At 38.1% G+C, this 8,959-nt stretch overlaps 1 protein-coding gene across 4 annotated transcripts in view; it reads left to right on the forward strand.

The window, feature by feature from the left end:
- The first annotated feature begins 3,003 nt into the window (after window positions 1-3,003).
- The window catches only part of LOC139126882 (uncharacterized), a 45,309-nt gene continuing 39,353 nt past the window's right edge, over window positions 3,004-8,959 (forward strand). For 2 of the 4 annotated variants that reach the window (XR_011550846.1, XR_011550849.1), the window contains exon 1: window positions 4,511-4,710. The gene's annotated coding sequence lies outside the window, so the exon portion shown is untranslated. Of the gene's footprint in view, window positions 3,427-4,510; window positions 4,711-8,959 lie in introns of those variants that run through there. The other 2 variants (XR_011550848.1, XR_011550847.1) reach the window with 2 other exon arrangements.

Genomic DNA, 8,959 nt, shown 5'->3' on the forward strand with positions numbered 1-8,959 from the left:
AAGTGAGAACTCTATATTTTCCGTCATTCCAACGTTGATTTATCAACGTCAACTGGCGATGTTACGACGGATCAACACGTTTTTTAACTTGACGAGGTCGTAGTAAGGATAAAGTTGGTTATGTTTTGGGGCAGAAATGACATTACAATTTTAACAGTTTTGTAATAAATGCACGGTAGATTAAAACACTAGAGCAGGGTATATATTGTATAACATAATACACGAGATATCACAGGATAACCAATAAGCCACATTAATAAAATTCTTGTTTTGCGTCCCCACCCGCCTAGGTTTTTAAGGTTTTCATGGAAAACACACACAGTGTATTTGAATAGAAATTTTAGGACATTACCGCTTAGCTTTTCTGAATTAAAATTTTGTTACAATTTTGTATTTGCTGCAATCAAATTACATTGTGTTAATTTTCTTGTGTGTGTTTTTCAGCCGCTTAGACGCGTACCTTTTCCCATTTAGAGTGGACGCAAAACAAAGAATTTAATTACTTTGGCCTAAGCCACATTTTAAATTGAACACATGATGGTTTTCTAGAGCAGTCAAGTTTTTGTAAGAAACTTACATTGCCACCACTTCTTGTCACTCGTTTCCAACCCAGCCGTCATCTCTACGTCCTCGTTTTCTTTCTGAAATAAAAAAACAAGACAAATATGTTCATTTCAACTACAAGAAATTCTTTGTCGCTCTGTCCTGGCAGTGCGTCTTTATTGATATTTAAACAGATTTGCCTTCAACTTGTACCTACCAAATTCATCTTTGACTGTGACTTGGGCGTTGCTTCTTCCAATGTTTTAGGTGGCTCATCAGAAATGTGATGATTACCACCTGTGTGTCCATAATGACCACTCACTGACGTCAAATCACAGTCCCTCTGGACTGTGGTCAAATTAACGACATCAGCCTGAGGAAAATGTAAAGAATGGTGCAGTTTATGATTATTTACGATGAATAAAGAAGTATGAATGGGAAAAACACATAAAAACGAGAGAAAGTTATTAGTTTGCCTCAAAGTACTTCTCTTTATGGAAGATATGGGTTACTGTGCAATATGAATTAAGTGTTACGGAAGGAGAGGCGCCATTGTTTTATTGTATGACGGATACACATACATGAGCGCACGGTCCATCTCAGTGTCTGCCCGTCTGTCCGACCGTCTGTCATTGACGTACTTTTTTGCCATAATTTTGTGCTTTTCTCTGTTAGTCTGTACACCTTCCATGGCTCATCATTGCAAAATCTTAGTACCAAACTGACCCCCTTCGTTTCTACTGTTTACTCACAATAGCTTTATAAACTTCATTTTTTATTATATACATATTGTCATACCTGATCAACATCTTTCATTGGAATCAACGTCATGCATCGCTCCATCAGGAAAAAACAGTAAACTGCGGCTAGCGTCGAACACATCTTTCACAGGTAATCCGAGTCATGGTCATGACTGTGACCATGGCCAGACCATGGCGTGCAGACCAAGGGACTGTGGAATATGACGTAAATCGCTTCAAAAACTACAGACAAAGACAAATGTACAAGCTGCCACACCTTCCCTTGCTCTTCACCCAACAAACTATAGCATACATACATACATACATACATACATACATACATACATACATACATACATACATACATACATACATACATACATACATACATACATACATACATACATACATACATACATACATACATACATACATACATACATACATACATACGTACATACATACATACGTACGTACATACATACATACATACATACATACATACATACATACATACGATATATCTACGTATTTATAACAAGATGTATTGTGCTGGACACTTTTGTTCCTTTTATCACTTGGCTGCTGCATTACAAGTAATTTCTAGGAAAAATTAAATTTAGGTAAATGCTTACATGAGGAATTAAGTGAAGTAAGGCATCGCTAGCCAAGGTACCAACAGCCAATCCAATAAGGGTCTGCATCAGTTTATTGTAAACGGATTTGCCAGCGGCCGGAATGGTTAACACTCCAAGTATAGAACATAAGCAAATTACAAACACTGCTAAGGTACCCATAGGGAAGGTGAAAAGAGATTTGAATGAATTCTTTGTCTAAGTACTGGGTACAGAACTTGAATACAGTATTTGGTTATGATACTGACGGAAGATTGAAACTTGATTCGGTCAACTTGTTACATTAAAGGGCCTATGACATGATTGTGCGGGCCCCACTGAAAACAAATAGAGTTATATACAAATAAATAAAAAAAGATACAAGATGGTTAAGTGAACAAAATACCTTGTATTATTTTCAGTAATATTCGTTTAAAACAAACTAACAAAAAATCAGTCTCTTTTATAATCACTGTGTAATGGATCATTGTGCAAGGTTTAAGATGGGGCACCGGTATCTCTGCCTCAGTGATATTAGCATAAAATTTGCATAATCACGTTTGCAACGGGAACTGAAATATCACATCATTCGCGAGAAAGGCGTTTTAAGAACATGTGCATGCCCGGCGCACCACTTAAAGCGCAGTGGTCGTCGCGCTGCGCGTGCGCGTATTTTTGTTGATAAACACAAATGTTTGTAAACATAAGTCTTCTCAACTTCAATCGGAGTGAGATGGGAGCGGTCCCTCACTTTTTAAACGCCCTTGTAAGACTCAATATCATGCAATAGTAAAATATTATTAGATCATAAACGAACTTCAGTCGTGTATATCTATCTATAAACTCATGTAAGGCTACGAACATTGAGACACTCTGCACATTATGTCGCTGAGTTTATTGCATGCAGTCACAGTGAACAAATGGGTTTGATCGCGCGCGGTCACGCTGGTTGTACACAATGCTATGTACAGCACAGTAAAAATACATCACTAAAATGAAACACACACACACACACACACACACATATATATATATATATATAATATATATATATATATATATATATATATATATATATATATATATATATATATGTGTGTGTGTGTGTGTGTGTGTGCGTTTGTGTACTAGTACTATCGAGACCATGTAGTAAGGAATTCACGCACTTATCGAGACCAGACTTGCGTAATAAAGCCAAAAGCCCTGGCTTTATAATGTTAGCCTTCCAATGGCCTAAGAACTGCCTAAATAGTGCTTACTAACGTTTTTATCGACTGGCCTCATTTTTCTACGCACCGGGAAAATGAGTGTGAAATTTTGTGTGTGAGGTGCGTGCCTCGCCAGGATCTACGCACCCGTAGTTTGCCTGAACGAGCGCCACCATTCGACAACGGTGATGTCAACACGTCCGCCATATTGCTATACTGCTTGCAAGCGTACAGCTCGACACGTCTGGAATCTGCCTCTCCTGCGCTGTGTGGTGTGCTTGTTGGACACGTCGTAGGTCCAAAGAGCTTCTTTGGTTACAGGTTAGTACAACCATCATATTTAACTTGAACTAATGTTGTAAATTTCGCCGATTTTGCTTTTTTAATTAAATATGTGCCACCAGCTCTCAACCAGCGATCGATGACTCCTGACCAGCGCGATCAAGTTTAGTAGGGGTACAATTTCGGTGAACAATTTTGTCAGAAAAATAACTGAGTTTATCTCATTTTTGTCCGTTATAGCAAAGTTTGATACCTGATGTGTATGTCTATATACGAGGAACTGCTCGATGTTGCATGGTCATCATTTGAGCACAGTTCTGTGACAGAACTAGCTTCTAAATATAGGACAATGCGCGCGACATTGGCACTTTGCATCAAAATGCAGACAACTTTGCTTCGGTTCATTCTGCGGCTATGTCTCAACTTGATGCAGGAGTTGCAAGCATTTTATATGCTTGCTTGCAGTGTTAATGTCGTCGGTTTCGATAGACACCAAGCCCAGTTTTCAACATTGTCATATTGCCAGTACAGTCTGAGTGTTTTGTCTAAATTTGCAGACAAATGCCGATTTGTATGTGGTCGATGTATACTCTGACTTAAGCAATTACCATGTTGGACTAAATCACATTTATTTCTATGCAATACACTGTACAACTCAACAGATTTTGAAACTAAAGTTGAACAGTATTTACAGGGGTTTCGTTAAAAGCCGGCCACCGGTCATACGGCCGCCTGTTATTACCTGAAAATCGTGTAATTGTTGTGCTTCCTACAGAAATGAATAGCTAGTAACAAACAGCATGTTGCCAAAAGTTTACAATGATCTGTATCCTTAATGCTGAATTACTTGTTTTTCAACACTTTTGGGGTGTTTTCAACGAAAATTTGTGTTCATTCGTTCGCATTTGTCGATCGCGCAATGCCTCGCTAAGCTTGAAGATGTAGGTACCGATAGTACCGCACGGAATCACAGGCGCTCCTTAGCTGGGTCGTCTGCCAAGTAGATCGATTTTCGGATCGATCTATTGATCCCGTAGTCGATATGCCCGCCACTGCAACCTAAATAGGTTAACCTAATTAGGTTGCAGTGGCGGGCATATCGACTACGGGATCAATAGATCGATCCGAAAATCGATCTACTTAGCAGACGACCCAGCTAAGGAGCGCCTGTGCATGGAAAACGTCAATACAACGTACACAGCTGGTTGGAGGTTAGAGGTCATTGAGCTTGTGCCATAACGCAACATTGCGTTGGCCATGAGATGTGAGTGAAGTGATTCATTGGGTCGAAATGGAGAAATACAGACGGGTTGATGACGAAAGGTACAGTTTATGGCAATTTCTCAGATCATATTGATACTTATGCGGCGTTTTATGAATATTTATCAGGAAATGTTTCTTCTGAATGCATCAGCATTCGCCCCTACAGCGATCCACCAGCCTCGGGTTGTAAAATGTAAACAACACCTTGGCATTGGTGGTCGATGTTCGCTCTCGGATTTTAATGATTTTCTTTATGTTTGACTTGCCTTAACTCCGTGGGCATATAAATTTCAAAACCTGAATAAATGAAGGTGTAAACTTCAGCAGACTGTGACGTTTAGCGGTTGGCTGTAGCACAGTCGTCATACACGGCAATGCAGGAAGTCCGGAAATGGAATAAACCGGCCATGGCTGCTATAGCCTGCACCTATCGCTAAAGTTCGAAGACTGCTTTCCTGCACCAAAAGCCGCAATAATTCATTCAAAAACCCCCGTATCGATGGCTTCCAATACATCTCTAAATTCATATCTTGTATGCTTTTTGTGTTGAAGACGATGCATTTTTGAGTGTGGTTTCCAAAAAACGAACACTTTCATAAAACGAACACTTTTTTACAACAGCTGCCGTTGATGATTTTAAAGTAGATCCAGGCTGTCTAATGTTGGTCCCTGATCCTTTGAAAAATGTAAATAAAGTAGAAATGCGGAGCGACTGAGGGCTAGTGTACTAGGGTCAAAGTCAAAATTCATAGAAATTTTCATTCTGTTCTACCAACAATCACTTGAAATGACTATTTTCAGTGGTGAACCATAGAGGAAAACTGCATCAATGTTGACCACCAAGTTTTCGGAGGTCACACTAGTGCTGCAAAGCTGTAAGTCTTACATTCCTCTCACAGTTTATTGCTAGGAGTATCCAGAAACAATATATTATCCTCAGAGATAGATATAGCAGTTATCTAGTAGTACACATCTTGTCTGTTCAATCACAGTCCCTCCACTTTGGTTTAATGTCAGTCCTTCAACCCCACTCCAATCTACCCAAGTGAGGCGTTCCTTTGGATAGACAATGTCTCTCTTTGTTTTACTGTTTACTGCTATGATTATTGTGATTAAGTCTGCAAATGTTGCATAACATCTCATTGTACAAACTCTGACAAAACTTCATAAGTTCAAAAAATGCAATAATTGTCATGTTATCAGCAGTAATTGTCATTTCTTGATTACTCAGTTTGTAATTCTGTCAAAACTTACAGTCAGTCAGTCACTCATGCACTCATTTCAAGTTGTGAAAATACTGAAAATTTTTCTAGTGGATTTTACTGGGCATCCAACATAGACCAACGTAACACGAGTAGCAGCATAGTGGAATGGTTCCAGAACAAGATGTCAGCCCACTATTCACCCCTATGGACCCTGACCTCCACAAGAATTACACTCTGACAATGACAATTATTTTTGACCACCAGAATTTTGCAATTGACCACCAAAATTTGAATCTGGTGGTCAAACTTGACCACCAAACAAAAAAATAAATTTCGAACCCTGTTTGTAGATGATCATAATGACATATTTCTGTAAGCAATGCTTGAAATAAAACTTGTAACTTACCGTTTGTGGTTGATGAACTGTTTTGTCCAGTTTGTAAAAGCTAATTTGGAACCGTGTATTGGTGGGTGAGGGGTGGGGGTACGTACCAAACATCCACATGTTTGCTGGTTGGTATGGCTTGGCCCCCTGTAATTTTCATATGGCCCCCTGTTTCAAAACTTAGTGAAACCCCTGCATTGTCTTTTGCAAAATCTTTTTTTAACATCACCATGATTGCTATAATACAAGAGGTCCAATTGATGGCTTTAAAATATTGGTTTCACAAAGTCTGTTGTTGAAAGGGGTATTGACATTGAAATTGACAGTTTATAGAGCTCAGCTGATAGATAGCACACAGCCATCTGTGTTTATACAAGAGATGAAGTATACCGGTATGTTCACTGCGGCCCAGCAGCGCCCTGTTTTGTCCAATGCTTCGTGGAGCGCGTATACCTATATTGGGGTCATGACTGAGGTCATTTACCGTAGTTACTGTAAATCAATATGGCGGCGCCCATGTTAGTCATCGCTACAGCTGTCAAGCGTAAGCTACGCAACGCAAAGTTTGAGCTTATGAGAAGCAAGGGCGATTTCCATTGTGACCTACCGGTACATGGCCTTTTCGATGAACTAGATGCCAATGTTGACCCTGCAATCAAGAAACATGATAAAAATCACAGCTGACAAGGTAAAGCTCCGCCAGATAGAGGTGTACCCAATATTTGAGTGTGAAATGAGACATTGGCGATCAGCAGTGACCCAGAAATGAAACCCTCTTGCTCAATGCGGAATCCATGGAAGGGAACCTTTAGCAGAAATATCCCAGCAGAAGTGTTTGAGCTCATTCGGCTGTATTCACCCGCAATTCAAGCGCATTGAAGAGTCTGAAACACCGTGTACAGTAACTCTGAAATTTACCTGGTTGAACAAAGTCAACTATCCTTGGCCGTGGAGCCCGCTACGAAAATCAGCAGCTGTTACTGAGGTCAGTAAAGGTTCAGTGTATGGAAGTTATCTGTACCGATGACAAGCCCATGATCGTGCGGTATAGGAAGACATCAGAAACAGCGACATCAACTTCCACTATGGCTGTTGGAACAAACATGGGGTTCCTCAACATGTTTGAATGGTGAATTGTCCTGGAGAAATTTTGAACTGCTGAGGTTTGACGTTCTTGTTCAAGTTTTGAAATCATTTCATAGCTGTGAAGAGTTCACATTTTTTGGCCTTTTTTCAAAGCATGAAATCAGCAGATGTTTCTGCACATGTTCAATCATACAGAAATAAAAAAAAAATTGATATTTCATCAAAGTTTGTGATCTTTATGACTTTGCTTGAAAGTTAACTGTGGCATACAGTAAATTACAGTCCATATTCCTTACATACAATGGTGGTTTCAGAATGAAAGGCATCCTAAATATTAACAAGATAACTTGTCAATAAAAAACACTACATGCATTTATTTCTTAACCATTGGTCAAACATGTATTCGAGTATCACCTCTTTGAAAGCTCTGCTGCAATGTTCAACTCAGCAAATGAAGTGAACTTTTGCAGTCCCATGAAGAAATTTTTTTTACACTAAATTTTACAAATTCAGACTTTACAATTCCATTAAAATGCGGCCAAAATATTAAAATTACATTACTTCAAAACCTTTGGATATAGGCTCAGCAGTGATTGTGAAACTAAATTATGATCTCACGTAATTCTAAAAAATTGAAATTCTTTTATATATTTATCAAAGCACAAAGATCATTCTCAGACAAAAACTGAATTCAATCTTACACTTAACTGTTTAAAAATTTCATTCTCAGCTGTTTATGATTTTCTAATAATCCTACAAAATGTTTAACAATTAGCTTCTAACTTATATAGGCAAAACTTATCAACATCTTTGTATACCTATTATATCCATTCAAATTTACACTGTGAAGGCATGCACAATTTTGCATCCAAAGCTCATCACTTCAATGTATTTTTCAGAATTTTACTTATTTTCCCACTCACTGCAGACCGTTTAATTTCCCCCATAAATTTGCTGCTGCAAATTTCACAAGATTCAGAGGAACACTGCTTCTCATTGCCACAAAAACAGTAACTCGGGTCATCATAATATCTGTCTGGAATATATTTGGCATTCTCTATGGCTTTCAATCCCATATGACCCCCCCCCCCCCTATAATTATCAGAACAGGGGTCTTGTGTGCGTAGCCAATACAGTAGTACGTATTCATGCCTGAATATGAGAGACCATCTGTTCTGGGGTGTTGATTTACAACTGTATTCAAGTAAGCGCAAATGCTTGGCTTCTCTTCCCTCCATTGTATTAAGACCCAACCCCATATTGAACTTCCTTTGTAACCTTCTGCTTTTTGCATGAAGCACTGTACTATATATATATATATATATATATTATATATATATATATATATATATATATAGATATATATATATATATATATATATATATATATATATATATATATATATACAGTGTGTGCATGAGAGAGAGAGAGAGAGAGAGAGAGAGAGAGAGAGAGAGAGAGAGAATTATCTTACCTCGGGATATATATATATATATATATATTATATATATATATATATATATATATATATATATATATATATATATTATATATATATATATATATATATATATATATATATATATATATATATATATACAGTGTGTGCATGAGAGAGAGAGAGAGAGAGAG

This window comes from Ptychodera flava, unplaced genomic scaffold (assembly GCF_041260155.1).
Source record: "Ptychodera flava strain L36383 unplaced genomic scaffold, AS_Pfla_20210202 Scaffold_147__1_contigs__length_99458_pilon, whole genome shotgun sequence".
Lineage (NCBI taxonomy): Eukaryota > Metazoa > Hemichordata > Enteropneusta > Ptychoderidae > Ptychodera > Ptychodera flava.